This window comes from Spea bombifrons, chromosome 4 (genome assembly GCF_027358695.1).
Source record: "Spea bombifrons isolate aSpeBom1 chromosome 4, aSpeBom1.2.pri, whole genome shotgun sequence".
Taxonomy (NCBI): domain Eukaryota; kingdom Metazoa; phylum Chordata; class Amphibia; order Anura; family Pelobatidae; genus Spea; species Spea bombifrons.
In genome coordinates this window covers 107577696-107594702 of record NC_071090.1, presented here as the reverse complement: position 1 = coordinate 107594702, position 17007 = coordinate 107577696, and positions in this window count along the sequence as shown.

Sequence of the window (17007 nt, the reverse complement as noted above, 5' to 3'; positions counted from 1 at the left end):
GCTACTGAAACGTGCTGCGTATCACTCCCACGGCAACCATATCCCAAAATGCAGAGCATCTCATCCTTACACCGCCAAGCTACCCCAGATCTGCAGAGCATCGCTACTGAAACGTGCTGCGTATCACTCCCAGGGAGACCATACCCCAAAATGCAGAGCATCTCACCCTTATACCACCCAGCTACTACAGATCTGCAGAGCATCGCTACAGTAACCTGCTGCGTACCACCCCCCACGGCGACCATATCCCAAAACGCAGAGCATCTCATCCTTACACTGCTCCCACTCGCTTGGCCCTTATCCTGGCATAGATCTGCTGACTATTGCGCCCCTATCCCAGAAAGCAGCAGAGCGTCTGCCCCAGATCTGCAGAGCATTGTCTTAAACCCTGCAGAACATCTTGAATGCGTCATTAACCCTTGCTGGGGAGCAGGGAGTGCATGGGATGTTTTTTTTTAGCATATCTGCACCCAAAAAACACCAGAACCGCCCTTTTTCCAGAGAACTTTCGAGCCTCTCTTCCATACCCCGAATCTGCAGATCTCTACTTTCACTTAGACTGCACTTTGGGACAGCGGGGACAGCGGGGACAGCGGGGACAGCGGGTACGCGGGTCTCTTTTTAACACTTTACTGCCGGGGCTCGGCTGCTCTTCCTTGACGTGTCTCTCCTCTCTTAACCCCAATCCTACCGGGCTAGGTGAGCAGAGCGGCTTCTATTTAATTGTTGGAGGAAGAGACACACCCAGGGAAAGAGAGAGACAGACACCCTGTGCCAAGGACATACTGTACTGCAAAGAGCAAACAATGATAGGGGTGAGAGAGACGGAGGGAGGTGCAGGAAGAGGAGACGAGAGAGAGAAAGAGAGAAAGAGAGAGAGAGCAAAAGAAAAAGTGAACCTAGAAGAAAGAAAGAAACATAGAATCGTGCCTGCTCCTGACTCAAACCTTAAACAGCTGTTGGTCTCATCTTAGATTCAGGAGCCATATGCCTATCCCATGCATGTTTAATACCCTCACTGTATTACCCTCTACCACTTCTGCTGGGAGGCTCTTCCACTTATCTACCACGCTCTCAGTAACGTAAAACTTCCTTCCATTCCATCTCAGTCTCTGACCCTCTAGTTCTAGATTCTGGTCTCTTGTTGTAACTTTTCTCCTCCTTTGAAATAAACGTCCCTCCTGTACTTTGTTAAATCACTTTATGTATTTAAATCTCTCTCCCATCCCTTCTCTTTCTTCTCTTCCATCCCCTCTCTCTCTTCTCTCCAATCCCTTCTCTTTCTTCTCTCCCATCCCTTCTCTTCTCTCCCATCCCTTCTCTTTCTTCTCTCCCATCCCTTCTCTCTCTCTTCTCTCCCATCCATTCTCTCTCTTCTCTCCCATCCCTTCTCTTCTCTCCCATCCCTTCTCTTTCTTCTCTCCCATCCCTTCTCTCTCTCTTCTCTCCCATCCATTCTCTCTCTTCTCTCCCATCCCTTCTCTTTCTTCTCTCCCATCCATTCTCTCTCTTCTCTCCCATCCCTTCTCTTTCTTCTCTCCCATCCCTTCTCTCTCTCTCTTCTCTCCCATCCCTTCTCACTCTCTTCTCTCCCATCCCCTCTCTCTTCTCTCCCATCTACTCTCTATCTCTTCTCTCCCATCCACTCTCTATCTCTTCTCTCCCATCCACTCTCTATCTCTTCTCTCCTATCTTCTCTCTCTGTCTCTCATCCCCTATCTCTCTTCTCTCCCCCATGCCGGACATATTGAGATCCCTTAGTCTTTCCTGATAATTTTTATCCTGCGAACCATTCAGTATTTTAGTCGCCCTCGTCTGAACTCTCTCTCTCTAGAGTCAGTATCCTCCATGCATAGATGATTTTCCCCTCCCCATTAAAGAAAGATTTTTAAAATATTTCAATAAAGTGTTTAATGTCCTGTATTTTAATGGAGGGAAGGGGTTAATGATAGGGGTTTAATATGAGGGCATTCCCTCAATGACACAGGACTGTTGGGTCCTATCAGGTTACGACCCTTACATAAAGCAGAGGGGTCCCTCCCGCCCGCCCCGCTCAGATAACGGCTTATATAAACGCGCATTATGTAAAAGTGTGCGAGGCAGTGTGAGGGAACCCGAGACAGGGCAGCCGCGACGATGAGGGGGCAGAAAGACACGATACGCGGGGGGAAGGATTATAACATCGCACCAAGCGGCTTATCCAGGGGCATCGGGCTCACCGAAACCCACCGAGTAACGGACATGTGCGACGTCCTTTGTGGGCTTCTCGTTATCTCTATATGTTAAATAATTATTACCTCATACAGAAGACCGGCTGATTTCTATAGCTGCTCCTGGCGCCCCTTCGGATAATAACCCTTTAATAGCTGGCGCCGCGGTATCTGATGGCGCCATATGAAACAATAAATGGTAATAATGGTCTATGTAGTGAGTCACCAAATGGCTTTACACTCAATGGAGTCACCTGCACTCAAGCAGGGACATCAACCATTACATACTGGTAGCAAAAGTACCAACTGGGAGTCTTCTATATGATCACAGTGTAGGGGGGGGATACGGAGGAGTCACCTCTAGACTGTGTTACCCTGAGAATCTGCCCCTTCACCCTAAAATTGGGGGGAAAACCCTTGAATGGAGCAAACACTGGGAACTTATGGTGACTTATTATAATGGTTAAACCATCGCAATAAGAAATGGCAGCCTATGGCTAATAATCACGAGGGCATTTCAAGTGGTGGGGCACCAGTTGAAATACCTTGGTGATTATCAGCCGCTTGGGCAAGCCAACTACGGTGTTGCTATGGTAACACAGCTATGATGTGACCCAAAAGCCCAGAGAACCAACTGGACACTGCACTTTGGACCCAATGTCCAGTCCAAGTTGGAAAACACGCCAAACTAACGCTCGGCTCCTAGCAACAAATCCACTCTCTAGTATATTAAGAGCCATAACGGGTCTACAAAATCGGTTTCTATAGTGACAACCTATCAGTATCTACTTTCACATCACATGACAATTTAGCGTTCCCGGCAACAACAAAAAAATTATGAACGAGGGATATAATTGGGGTTTATGCATTCAACAGTACGATACATTCAGCAGAGTAGGTGGAACAGTAACTTTAAATCAAGAACATACGCGAAGCACGCTGCATTCTAGAGCAAGGGGCTAGAACCCTTGAGGGACATCACAGCTCCAGACCAACTTCCCAAGACGCAACCCTTCCTTATCAAACAAACAACAGGAGAGAACCAAGGCTTGTTAATGCAGCAGTCAACATCTGCTATAACCCCGATCCGCAAACAGTCAAAACTGGAGAACATCAGGAAGTGGTGAACATTCTTTCTGGAGAAGCCTCAAGCAGAACAGCAGAATAAGAATGAACAAAAATATATGCTTGACGTTATGAGCGACAAATGGAATATTCCTACTGCCAATTCAAGCTGAACTCATTCTGAAGGAATCTGCTGGAAAAATAAATAAATCTAAGAAGAGGAGGAGCCTTCAATAAAGTACGGATATAAAAGCCGACCTCGTCCGTCGGAAATGAAACCCCCACCATGAAGAAAGACTTAAATCGTCTACCGATCGTAGAATCCGGCATCCGAACGGCGGGCAGATGACTTGGACTTCCAGGCGCTCTAGACTCAACCTATCCAACTTCGTAACATGAATAACCTACTTCTAGATATGACCCAGTCTACTTCTGAGCGTGGCCCAGCCTTCTTTGGAAGAAGTCCCATTCCACCCATCCTCAATAATTACCTGCAGAGACTTTGAAACCATCCTTAAGCTCTCATGGACTTCTCATGCGTCTCCTGAATTATGATTTTCCTGCTAAACTCAGTCAACACCGAAATTCTGTGACCTGCACCCAAATTTTCTATCAATTACCTCTCCAAAGAGGTCCAACCGTAGAAGCATAGAATTTGACAGCAGTTAAGATTCAATCCGCCATTTTTCATAAAGGAACCAGACCTTCATCAGTCGTTGGTCTCGTCCGCATTCAACAGTCCTAGGAATGATATTTCACATGCTGAATTCCGTTACAAGTCTTACATTTAACAGAGTAGGTGGAACAGCACCTTTAATAAAGTCTGCCTCCAAGAAACTCAAAACAACTTGATTACAAGTGGCCTGGATTTTGATCTCCTTCCAAAGTATTTCCAAACAGCTGACTATGGAGACCTTCCAAGGCATCTAGTAGCCTACTTCCAAAAAACAAAGATTGCTTCAGAGCAACATAACTGAGAACATTTTGAACCAAAATGTTTCCAAATTTGTCCAAACTGCTTATTTACTATCAACGAGAGTAATCAGTCATCGGCTAGACACGCTGGAGATTATCCAAAGAACCATCGATTGCGTTGAAGGGCTCCATAACCACCATAGAAGAGCCGATGACATAGACACGACAGTCATGATCATACCTGGGAACTTGTAGGCTCCGGCTAACCTAAGTCTACCCTTGGGGGACGCAGCCAGGAATGCCCACTGTCATTGGCCGGTCCCGCTGACGTCAGAGGGCGGTCCTGCTGATGTCAGTGGGCGTTCCTGGCAATATGGCGGGACACCCCCCCATTTAAAGGGGAAATGGGCAGGGAGTGTGGCGTGTCAGGACCCCGCTCCCGCAACCCGGAGGATTCAGGTGTTGACCCGGAGAAGCAGCTCCTCTCCCGGAAAAAACGGAATGTAAGAATTCTTAGAATTTTTAGAAATATCATGAAATATGGAGTGTTCTGTGAAATTATGTATGCAGAAAAATCTTCATTTTCCATACAGCACAGACCATATATATTTCACATTTGGTCCACCTAGTTTTCCGCTAGACTGTTGTTGATTGGATTAGGCCTTTGTAAGGGGGAGGGAAGAGACCTTCAGCACATAATTTGATTGGATATATTTGTTTTGCCGGCAGACACCAATTTCCGGTAGGCGAAAGAGTCCCTTACTTTTATATCAAGTATTAATAAACGACTGCACAGGCTATACAGTGACATATGAAGCTCCGGCAACATTACATGAGCATGGTTATGACATCACAGTATGCCCAGATCACATTTCATGGGAGGGCGCAACCATATGGACAACACCAGCCATTGCCCATAACACTAGTGGATGAGCCTTGAAGGGAAATCCTAGCCATCGCATGCCCATTAATGCACATGGCAGCCAAGAGGTCCCTTTAAATTTCAATAGGAAAAAATTGTCAGACCACGGAGGAGGAAAGCAGCTGCTGCAGCAGGAGAGCTGAAGCTTCTACCTTTTTTTTTATTTTGAAGTATGTATATTAAAATACTCAGGGTACATTAATATGCATTCTCCTATAACGGGGCTGTCAGAGGAAAGGAAGCGCGGTCTCATTTTTAGCCTTTTAATTACGTTGTGCAGCCAAATTCCCCGCACGTCACATTCTTATATCTATTTATTAAGCAAGATGATCTAAAAGCGTAGGATTTATACCAAAAACCTGCCTCCCACCGTGGAAGGAAAGCTGCTTCTCAGCGACACCGCTCAGCCATCCATTCCGTGTTATGTGGGGGTGATGTGCACTGACTATACATGTACCGTGTGTGCGTGTCACCGCGTGGGCGTACATGACTGTACGCAGCTATGACGCACCGAGCAGTAGGACGAAATGTGTGAACGGATATAAAAAAAAACATACATTTATTGTACATTCGTATAAAATATACAATATAATGGGTACGCCTTTAAGAAACAGAGCGCCAGGTGATGACATCATACCCCAGCACATCGTGTCTTAAAGGTGTGCAGAGCCTTTTAATGGCTGTCCTGAGCCGGCACATCTTACATAGGGTAACTAGGTCGGTTTGGGGAGACTTCGCTTACAGAAGGGACAGTGTAGCACGAGATTAAACGGTAATTATGATTTATGACATCATAGTGTGGAGCCAAACTGTAAGTGGTTGATATCGACGCAAGTGGGCGTGGTCTGACGAGCGCACGCTCGGATACACGAGATGAAAGCCATCTTCCTCGCTTAACTAAACTGCCTACCCACCCTCACCCCAGGGCACGAGTTGGGTTAGTGGAGCAGCCAATCAAATCACAGCGTGAGACGAATACACAGACAATAACACACGGCTCGTGCACGCGTGTGAGGGGGAACATGGCATGATGTTTATTGCATGTGTCATGCAACAAACTACCGTTAAACATGTCCTAGGAAATTTAAGGTGATCTGTAGACAGATGTGAAACGGAAAGGGTTAAAAGATATTAAATGTGTGGGCTGTACCATAAAGGAGAGGGGGGAGCGAGGGATTAAACGCGTTGGATGCAGGGTTGCATGGAGTGTCACCTGACGCTTTTGTAAATAAAGATTTTTCAAATGCTTTACTATGTATCAGAGATAGGGAGATTAGTGAGAGACAGGTGGACGGGGGTCGGGGCGAGGTGTAGGTGTAGGATACTCCGGAGTCACAGGGACGGGGATACTCTGCTGCCTGAGTCAAGGTTGCGTTATATAACGGGGCAGAGTATGACATAATTACGACAAGGGGGTTGTCACATTACATGAGAGCGAGGACCGTCTGAGCAACACAAAAGTGTGAGGGGGTATTACAGTGTAGTATGGTGAGAATGGATAGAGTATGGGGTAGTTAGGCAAGCAAGGATGTTAAGAGAAGGAAAATAGGGGGCATATGAGACAGAATGAGAGAGGGAGAAGATGCATGTGGGGGCCAGGTAATATGAAGGGAAGGAAGAGGGGGGAATGGAGGGAATGAGAGGGTATTAAGGGGGAAATAGTATTGGAGATGAAGGGTTTGGGGCAACAAGATGGTGTGAGGGAATGGGGTAGGTGAAACAAAGGGTGGATGAAAGTCCATACAGGAGGGTGAGAGGACATGATGGGGGGTAAAATGGAATGATGGAGTGGGTGAGAAGGAATGATGGAGTGGGTGAGAAGGAATGATGGGGTGCAAGGGTATGAGAGAAGGAAAAACCATATGGTGAGAGGAAGTGGGGTCAGAAAAGAGGAGGAAGAGGCACGAGAGGTGAAAACAGAAGATATATAAATAAAGGTGGAGGTGGGATTATTATAACCAAAAAAGATAGACGTGGGATTATTGGGGTAAAATAGCAGTCTGGCAGGTAGATAACTAATAAAAAGTGGAAAGCAAGATGGTACCCATACAATGGCGTGAGATGGCGAGGGATAAAAATCTTAATAACAATTATACAAAGATGATGAGAGTTCCAGCAACTGGGGTGATTCACAGAAAATACCCTCATATCACATAATAAATCATTTTAAAAAAAATAAATAATCATTTACATTTATAATGCATTTATAATATAGAACATATATAATGCATATATAATATAAAACATATATAGTGCATATCTAGTATATAACATATACAGTGCATACATAATAACATAATATATGACATATATAATGCATATATAATATATAATGCACATAAAACATATATAGTGTATATATAATTTATATAGTGCATATATAATATATCACATATATAATACTTATATAATATATAACATATGACATAATATATAATGCATATATAATATATAACATATAGAATCCATAACATGTGACATAATATATAATGCATATATATAATATATAACATATATAGTGTATATAAAATATATAACATATATAGTGCATATATAATATATAAAATATATAATGCATATATTATATATAACATATATAGTGCAAATATTATATATAACATATTTAATGCATAGAATCTAACATTTAGTGCATATATAATATATATATATGCACTATATATATATATATATATATATATATAATATATGCACTATATGTTAGATTATATGCACATATAATATATAACATATATAATCCCTATATAAAATATAACACATATAATGCATATATAATATACCATATTATAATGCATTTATTAAAACAGAACTTGAATAACTTTTGATCAGAAAAATCCTCAGTATATATATAGGATCACCCCAGACAGGGCCACCCTACCCCATAAAGGGTCATGTATATGTCACGCATGTTCCACTATATAGGATCCCCCCAACTGACATACTCTGTTACCTATTACTATTGAGAACCTTTATCGGCTAACAATGAGAAAAACATTGTCTTTCCGCAGCTAACATGATACACTTTATACATCTCATGCTCTTACACAGCATTTTATATCGTTAGATCCCACGGGCTCCAAAATGTACACACTATTGTGGAGTTAATCTGCTGTTTGAGCTCTTGGAGAAGAATGTTGCCTACAAACTGAAGCCCTGGTCTTAGATACCACCAACTTTTTCTGGAGCCATATTGTATCTCTGTACTACCCGCTCTAGAATACAGCATGCTGTCTGTTCCTGTGAAACCCGCTTTAATAACCCGCTCCCAAGTCTCCACCAGCCACAGGACCTATCAAGAGTAGTCATAGTGTCCTAGATCTTCCCAGCTACAGGAGGCGCCTTTTCTGCAATTCCATATCGGAAGCATCATTCTACAACCATCGAGACACGACCCAAAATTCTAAAAGACACCACATTCTAGAGGCCGCTAGAATTCTAGAACTCCCCGCTGCAAGAGCCCACTTTCCAAGATTACCTGCATGTTGGATCCACACTCCTGATAACCCTTTCAGATAAAATCTATGCCCCTAAATCCCTCTCTGGTGGGATCCACTCCCCTGAGACCCTTCATACAAGATCGACACCCCTTAATTCCCTTTTTTTACAGGATGAACTACCCAGAATGCTGTTCTCACAGGATCCACACCCTGAACCCCCTTCTTACAGGATCCACATGCTAAATCCCCTTCCTACATGATCCACACCCTGAATCCCCTTCTTACAGGATCCACACCCTGAACCCCCTTCTTACAGGATCCACACCCTAAATCCCCTTCTTACAGGATCCATAACCCTGAATCCCCTCCTTACAGGATCCACACCCTGAATCCCCTCCTTACAGGATCCACACCCTAAATCCCCTTCTTACAGGATCCATAACCCTGAATCCCTTCTCAGAGGATGCACCCCCCTGCATCTCTTTATTACAGAATGCCCACCCCTGAACCCCCTTCTTACATTACATCTCACATACACTCCCCAAATCACGGTCTTACATGATCCTCACCTCCTTCTTACAGGATCTATACCCCTGAATCCCCTTCTTACAGGATCTACACCCCTTGATGCCCTTTTTACAGGACACATACCCCTGAACCCCCTTCTGACAGGATACATACCCCAAATCCCCCTCTTACAGGAGCTACACCCCTGAACCCCCTTCTAACAGGATCTACACCCCTGAACCCCCTTCTAACAGGATCTACACCCTTCATTCCCCTTCTTAGGTAATGCACACCCCTGAACACCTCCTTATAGAATCCAATCCACTTCTTCCAGGATCTACACCCCTGAACCCCCTTTTTACATGATCTACACCCCAGAACCCCCTTGTCACAGGATCCACTCCCCTGCATCTCCTACCTGGATGATGATCTCTCTGATATCTCCTAAGTATCTGATTTCAGCCTCAGCACTCCGGACTCCACGTGAATGTGGTCCCCCAGGTCACACCTACTGCGAGATGATTGGCCGGCCTCATTACTAGCTTCCGCCCCCACTTTGCTGATTGGTTGTCAGAAGGGCGGGCCAAAAGGATTGGAAGAAACACGTGAAAGCAAATGTGTGTGTATGTGACATAATAACACAGAGAGACAACACAGCGTGTGACATAACACAACCTGAGCACTGCGACTGCTGCGTGACCAGCTGGCAGCCACACAATCCACGGAGACATCCCACTCACACACCTGTGTTATGTCTGTGTGTCCCTTCTGGCATGTCACTGTGTGTGCTGGTTGTGTCATGTCACTGTGTGTGCTGGTTGTGTCATGGCACTGTGTGTGCTGGTTGTGTTATATTACTGCGTGTGCTGGTTGTGTCAGGTCACTGTGTGTGTGCTGGTTGTGTCAGGTCACTGTGTGTGCTGGTTGTGTCATGTCACTGTGTGTGCTGGTTGTGTCATGTCACTGTGTGTGCTGGTTGTGTTATATTACTGTGTGTGCTGGTTGTGTCAGGTCACTGTGTGTGCTGGTTGTGTCAGGTCACTGTGTGTGCTGGTTGTGTTATATTACTGTGTGTGCTGGTTGTGTCAGGTCACTGTGTGTGCTGGTTGTGTCAGGTCACTGCGTGTGCTGGTTGTGTTATATTACTGTGTGTGTGCTGGTTGTGTTATATTACTGTGTGTGTGCTGGTTGTGTCAGGTCACTGCGTGTGCTGGTTGTGTCAGGTCACTGTGTGTTTTGGTTGTGTCAGGTCACTGTGTGTGTGCTGGTTGTGTTATATTAATGTGTGTGTGCTGGTTGTGTTATATTACTGTGTGTGTGCTGGTTGTGTCAGGTCACTGCGTGTGCTGGTTGTGTCAGGTCACTGTGTGCTGGTTGTGTCAGGTCACTGTGTGTGTGCTGGTTGTGTTATATTAATGTGTGTGCTGGTTGTGTCAGGTCACTGTGTGCTGGTTGTGTCAGGTCACTGCGTGTGCTGGTTGTGTTATATTACTGTGTGTGTGCTGGTTGTGTCAGGTCACTGCGTGTGCTGGTTGTGTCAGGTCACTGTGTGCTGGTTGTGTCAGGTCACTGTGTGTGTGCTGGTTGTGTCAGGTCACTGCGTGTGCTGGTTGTGTTATATTACTGTGTGCTGGTTGTGTCAGGTCACTGCGTGTGCTGGTTGTGTTATATTACTGTGTGTGTGCTGGTTGTGTCAGGTCACTGCGTGTGCTGGTTGTGTCAGGTCACTGTGTGCTAGTTGTGTCAGGTCACTGTGTGTGTGTGCTGGTTGTGTTATATTAATGTGTGTGCTGGTTGTGTCAGGTCACTGTGTGTGTGTGGTGGTTGTGTCAGGTCACTGTGTGTGTGGTGGTTGTGTCATGTCACTGTGTGTGCTGGTTGTGTCAGGTCACTGTGTGTGCTGGTTGTGTCATGTCACTGTGTGTGCTGGTTGTGACATGTCACTGTGTGTGCTGGTTGTGTCATGTCACTGTGTGTGCTGGTTGTGTCATGTCACTGTGTGTGCTGGTTGTGTTATATTACTGTGTGTGTGCTGGTTGTGTCAGGTCACTGTGTGTGTGCTGGTTGTGTCAGGTCACTGCGTGTGCTGGTTGTGTCAGGTCACTGTGTGCTGGTTGTGTCAGGTCACTGTGTGTGTGCTGGTTGTGTTATATTACTGTGTGTGTGCTGGTTGTGTCAGGTCACTGCGTGTGCTGGTTGTGTCAGGTCACTGTGTGTGTGTGCTGGTTGTGTTATATTAATGTGTGTGCTGGTTGTGTCAGGTCACTGTGTGTGTGTGGTGGTTGTGTCAGGTCACTGTGTGTGTGGTGGTTGTGTCATGTCACTGTGTGTGCTGGTTGTGTCAGGTCACTGTGTGTGCTGGTTGTGTCATGTCACTGTGTGTGCTGGTTGTGACATGTCACTGTGTGTGCTGGTTGTGTCATGTCACTGTGTGTGCTGGTTGTGTCATGTCACTGTGTGTGGTGGTTGTGTCATGTCACTGTGTGTGCTGGTTGTGTTATATTACTGTGTGTGTGCTGGTTGTGTCAGGTCACTGTGTGTGTGCTGGTTGTGTCAGGTCACTGTGTGTGCTGGTTGTGTTATATTACTGTGTGTGCTGGTTGTATCAGGTCACTGTGTGTGTGCTGGTTGTGTTATATTAATGTGTGTGCTGGTTGTGTCATGTCACTGTGTGTGTGCTGGTTGTGTTATATTAATGTGTGTGCTGGTTGTATCAGGTCACTGTGTGTGTGCTGGTTGTGTTATATTACTGTGTGTGCTGGTTGTATCAGGTCACTGTGTGTGTGCTGGTTGTGTTATATTAATGTGTGTGCTGGTTGTGACAGGTCACTGTGTGTGCTGGTTGTGTCATGTCACTGTGTGTGTGCTGGTTGTATCAGGTCACTGTGTGTGTGCTGGTTGTGTTATATTACTGTGTGTGCTGGTTGTATCAGGTCACTGTGTGTGTGCTGGTTGTGTTATATTAATGTGTGTGCTGGTTGTGACAGGTCACTGTGTGTGCTGGTTGTGTCAGGTCACTGTGTGTGTGCTGGCTGTGTCAGGTCATTGGTTTTGGTGTTTCTGTGTGTCACTATGTACAATAATATGCAGCACACACTAACAAGGAATGGAGCTACAATAACACAAACAGTGACACTGTGACAATTAGAACAGGACTATGTGACATAAGAGAGCGACAATCAGACATGCCGGCTGAGTTATAATACAACGGGTGCCTGGGTCCTGCTGTAAAGACTGTAATCAGTGGTTGGTCTCGTCTTAGGTTCAGGGGTCATATGTCTATCCCATGCATGTTTAAATCCCCTCACTGTATTGGCCGATACCACCTCTGCTGGGAGGCTGTTCCACTAATCTGTCACCCATAATACTGACTATAGTTTGCAGTCCAAAAGTAACTCACAGCTATATCTAAAAACAAATGTAATAAACACAATGTCAAACCTAGAAACCCAAATTGGACATCGAAACAAAGAGGAAATGAGACAGCAACAGTGGCCCCTGTTCCTGTCTTTCCAATTAATGCAAAAAGGGGCCTTTATCACAAAGTCGAAGGCCTTCTAGCTAAGCAGACCTGCAGTACCTGTGAGGGGAAGATCCTCAGACCTCTGCTCAGAAGAAGAGTTACCCCAGGTCAGTCCCTTTATGGGGACACCTCCATGAAAGTTGTGGTTGAGGGACATTTAATGTCTTCCCCCGTCACCCAAAAACTTCCCGTGTGCTCCTCAGACCTTAGTGCACACGGGACATCGGCACACAGTGGACTGAGGCATGCGCAACCAAGTGACAGCCCAAAGCTGGGTGACCACAAAACCAACCCTGACCGGAGAAGGTTGAAGACCTGGGTGACATCGGAGCAACTAGGAGGTCCAGCTGGACACGTTCTGCAGTTTTCGTTTTGTTTGGGATGTTCCGATTCGCTTTGCACAGAACGAGAGCCCCGAGGACCCCCCACCAATCCCACCTCTTATCCTTTCTCTGTATCTGTAGTCAATTAATTTAATTTCTATTGGTTTATAATGTCCACCATTGCTCTGTGGTGGACATTTAGTGGGGTCTGCGGTGGACAACTTAATGATGTTCTCTGGACCTTCACAAACATTGCCACGGACACTGGTGTCCTTCTATGGACACTTTGCCTATCCCCGAATGGGATACACTTTTGTGGCTGGTCCATCTCTGATATTGTGTAATATACCCCCTGACTTTAGATCGTAAGCTCCTTTGAGCGGGGGCCCTTTTGTTTCTGCAAGTCCAAATTGTTATGTTATGCACTGCTTGTCTTGTTTACCTGTTGTAAAGCACTCCAAAACATGATGGTGCCATATAAATAGCAGTGCCCTCATTTATTCATTTCCCATACCATCCAGACCCCCCCCCAAATTCCTGCGCCCCTCTCTCCTCCCCCTGATGCCCCTCTTTTCCAGGAGCTCGGAATGTTTGCTGGGTATGAGGGTATCACAGGGTTCTACAGCCCTAAAAACCCCAATAATGTGCATAGAAACAGAATCTTAATAAAGAAATGGATACAGCCAAGTGTTCTAAGAGAAGAAGACATATCACCTTTGATCATGGAAGGTTAAGGTAAGAGGGGGTGACAAGCAGTGAAGGGAACCCCCACCATACAGTCATACATGAAATGCGTGAAGAAGCACACGGAGATCGACCGCTCTGCTTTTCATGCTGACGATGAACAAACATATGTATAAAAACACTAAATAATGTGATAATAGTAAGGGTTTTCTGTTGCGTAAAAAGAGTTCTGAGTCAGAATTAGACTCAGCGGAAGCTCCTTTATTAATATTCCACACTACGCCGAATGACTTACAGCTCGGGAGTAAAGAGCGGCATCCCAGCGTTAACATTCAAGATCTCCGCGGTGCACGGCGGTAATCCAATCAGAATCCTTGCAGGATTAATTGGGAGTGTAGGATGCCGGTCTTGGATAGGCATTCCGGAATGATGCAAGCGGTTGCGTGGTTCCGGGCATTGGATCCAAAAATAGACAGACCTCTCTCTCTCTCTATCGCCAGCAGTAGCTGTGGTTCAAAGATTTCATAGAGTTTAACCCAGAAAGTTCTGGTCCACCAGGCTAGTGGAGGACTTTCTATAACTCTGATATTCCTGGCAAAACAATTTCCCGAGCACGTGGGCTGATTACGTTCCTTGCTTGGGGGATCTCATCCGTGTCTGTAGTGTGACCGGTCCTTCATTTCGGAAGAAGTGACCTCTGAGGTCCCAACATATTTTTGTATGTTGGCCCAATAAAAGGTATCAAAGCCAACAAAAGACCTCATCTTCTCTTAGACCGATACGGCCGAGTTAGTTTTCCTTATTACAGTCTGCGGTGTTGATAACATGGCTGCCATGCCTGAGGATTCCTGAGATGGGGCGTCCCGGTGCCCATTAAACAGACAGCGCTCCACAGGACTTAGTAACTACAAAGGCGAGATCTGGACCACTGGTGGAGAAAACTGGTGGTCTCCAGATGACCATCAGCCACTCTTAAAAACGTTTCTCTATAGATTTGTCAGACTGTGTAGTCTGCTTCTCCACCTCTGGTCCAAGATAACCATAAACATGGCCATAACTAGGCACACAGATGGTCAGTCTGAACATGGCTCTCCCCACCGGCGTATAATGCCCACTCCATGTTGGTTTATTATCTTAGAGGCGGCAGCCGGCGAAACAGTCTGCTCTTCATTGAACAGGGTATTGACGTCAAATAATTATGACGCACGTAAAGCAATGGAGGGAGGCTGGCAGCCAACAAAAAAACCCCTCCATCTTTGCCAACACTCTTTAATTTACCAGAATATTTCCTGACAACCAAATATTGGCTGTCCCCGCGGACTTCACGCTTACTGGGCCCACAGCCAGCAATCTATACAGAGAGGTCAAATTAACAATGTTGAATGTCGGAAAGGTGGTAGGAGATGGGGCATTCTGCCGGTGAAAAGCCCTATGACGTCATGGTGTCACCTGTACATTGTGTGTGGCGCTGCATGTGACATCACAAGAGGCCAGAATCTAACACTAGAGGGTCAGATGGAATGGAAGAAAGTTTTACTTTACTGGGGGGGAAAAACTGCAGAACGTGTCCAGTTGGACCTCCTAGTTGCACCCAGGTCTTCAACCTTCTCCGGTCAGGGTTGATTTTCAGGTTACCCAGCTCTGGGACTGTCACTTGTTTGCACGTTCCTAGGTTCACTGCGCTCCGATGTCCCGCGTGCACTAAGGTCTGAGGAGCACACGGTAATTTTCAGGTGACGGGGGAAGACATTAGCTGTCCTTCAACCCCAACCTTCATTGAGGTGTCCCCATAAAGGGTGTGACCCGGCGTAACTCTTCTTCTGACCAGAGGTCCAAGTATCTTCCCCTCACAGAATTTAGTGATAAAGGCCCCTTTTGTGCAATGATTGGAAAGACAGGAACAGGGGGCCACTGGTGTTCTCACAAAATCTTCCCATTTGGGTTTCTAGGTGTGACGTTGTGTTTATTACATTTATTTTTAGCTATAGCTGTGCTTTGTTTGTTTTTTTTCATTGTGAATTTTGAACTTCACACTACAGTCAGTATTGTGGGTGGCAATTAGTGGAACAGCTTCCCAGCAGAGGTGGTGGAGGGTAATACCGTATGGGAATTTTAAACATGCATGGGATAGACATACGGCTCCTGAATCTAAGACGAGACCGACGACTGATTAAGGTTCGAGTCTTTACAGCGGGAGGAACGGGCGACGAAAGTCCTCCTTTGATGATACACAAGATCTTTTTTTAATATAACCCGGTGCAGACGCTCCTCCTGGTGGGCTGCGTGATATTATGCGTGATGTATCGTCTCTCGTTGGAATGCACGCAGCCACGCGTGGGAGTGTGAAATCCTTTTTTTTTTTTCTTCTCCGCGTTAGGAGTTTCCCCGGATTTGTCCATTTCTGGATAAAATAATGAAACGCCTCTCAGCCGATCTTTTGTACGAAGCCCACTCGCAGCATTATTCAAAAGACGCACACACACACCTGTGTCCTTTTAACGCATAGAATTACCGGAACTTACGGCGCTACGGGTGCATTAATCAGCCTCCCGCCCACAGGGGCCGCAGGAAAGGTGTTCTGGTCACGGGGGGAATCTGATCGTCAGCTCTTGGGAGCCAGGACCCCATTTTGTTGTAGACCGACTTGTCTGCAGCGTCATGTTGAGGTTCAGAACTCCATCTATGGTGAGCGAACTCCACAAAACTAGTTAAAACAGGCTCTTTTATATAAAAAATAAAAGTGAAGATTGCAGGGAGGCTTCATATTTTTTGATTTCCTAAAAAGACTTTATTTTAGTTTAGGACTATGGAACCTTCAGCCAAGAAGTATCACACTCCTAGGAAATGGAACAGCCTCCCAGCAGAGGTTAATACAGCGAGGGAACTTAAACATGCATGGGACAGGCATACGGCTCCTGAAGACGAGACCAACAACTGATTAAGGTCTTTACTAGACGGGGGCCGAATGGGGCCGGACCATGCAAATATGTCTTTTTTTTATTGACATTCTCAGAGGACAAATTATCAAGAATCCCAACATTTCAACCCAAGATCAGCCCCCCCCCGCGTATGCGCCGATAGGATAAATTACTAAATAATTTGTATGCGTCAGTCATAGAAAACTGAAGGGGGGGTCTCTTCAATGTGTGCTGCAGCTGAGCATGAGCAGTCTCTTTCTGAGACAGACATACTATATATATATTTATATAAAACGGTAATCGATTTGCTATAACAATCATCTGTCTCTTTTTTTATTTATATAGAACAAAGTATGCATTATATTAAGCCGTATAATTATATACACAGAGAGAGAGAGAGAGAGGTGTTAGTCGGTGACTCAACGGAGTCGTGCGTCACCGAGAAATATTTTGTGATTGTATAGAGGTGGCATAGCAACAGCCAA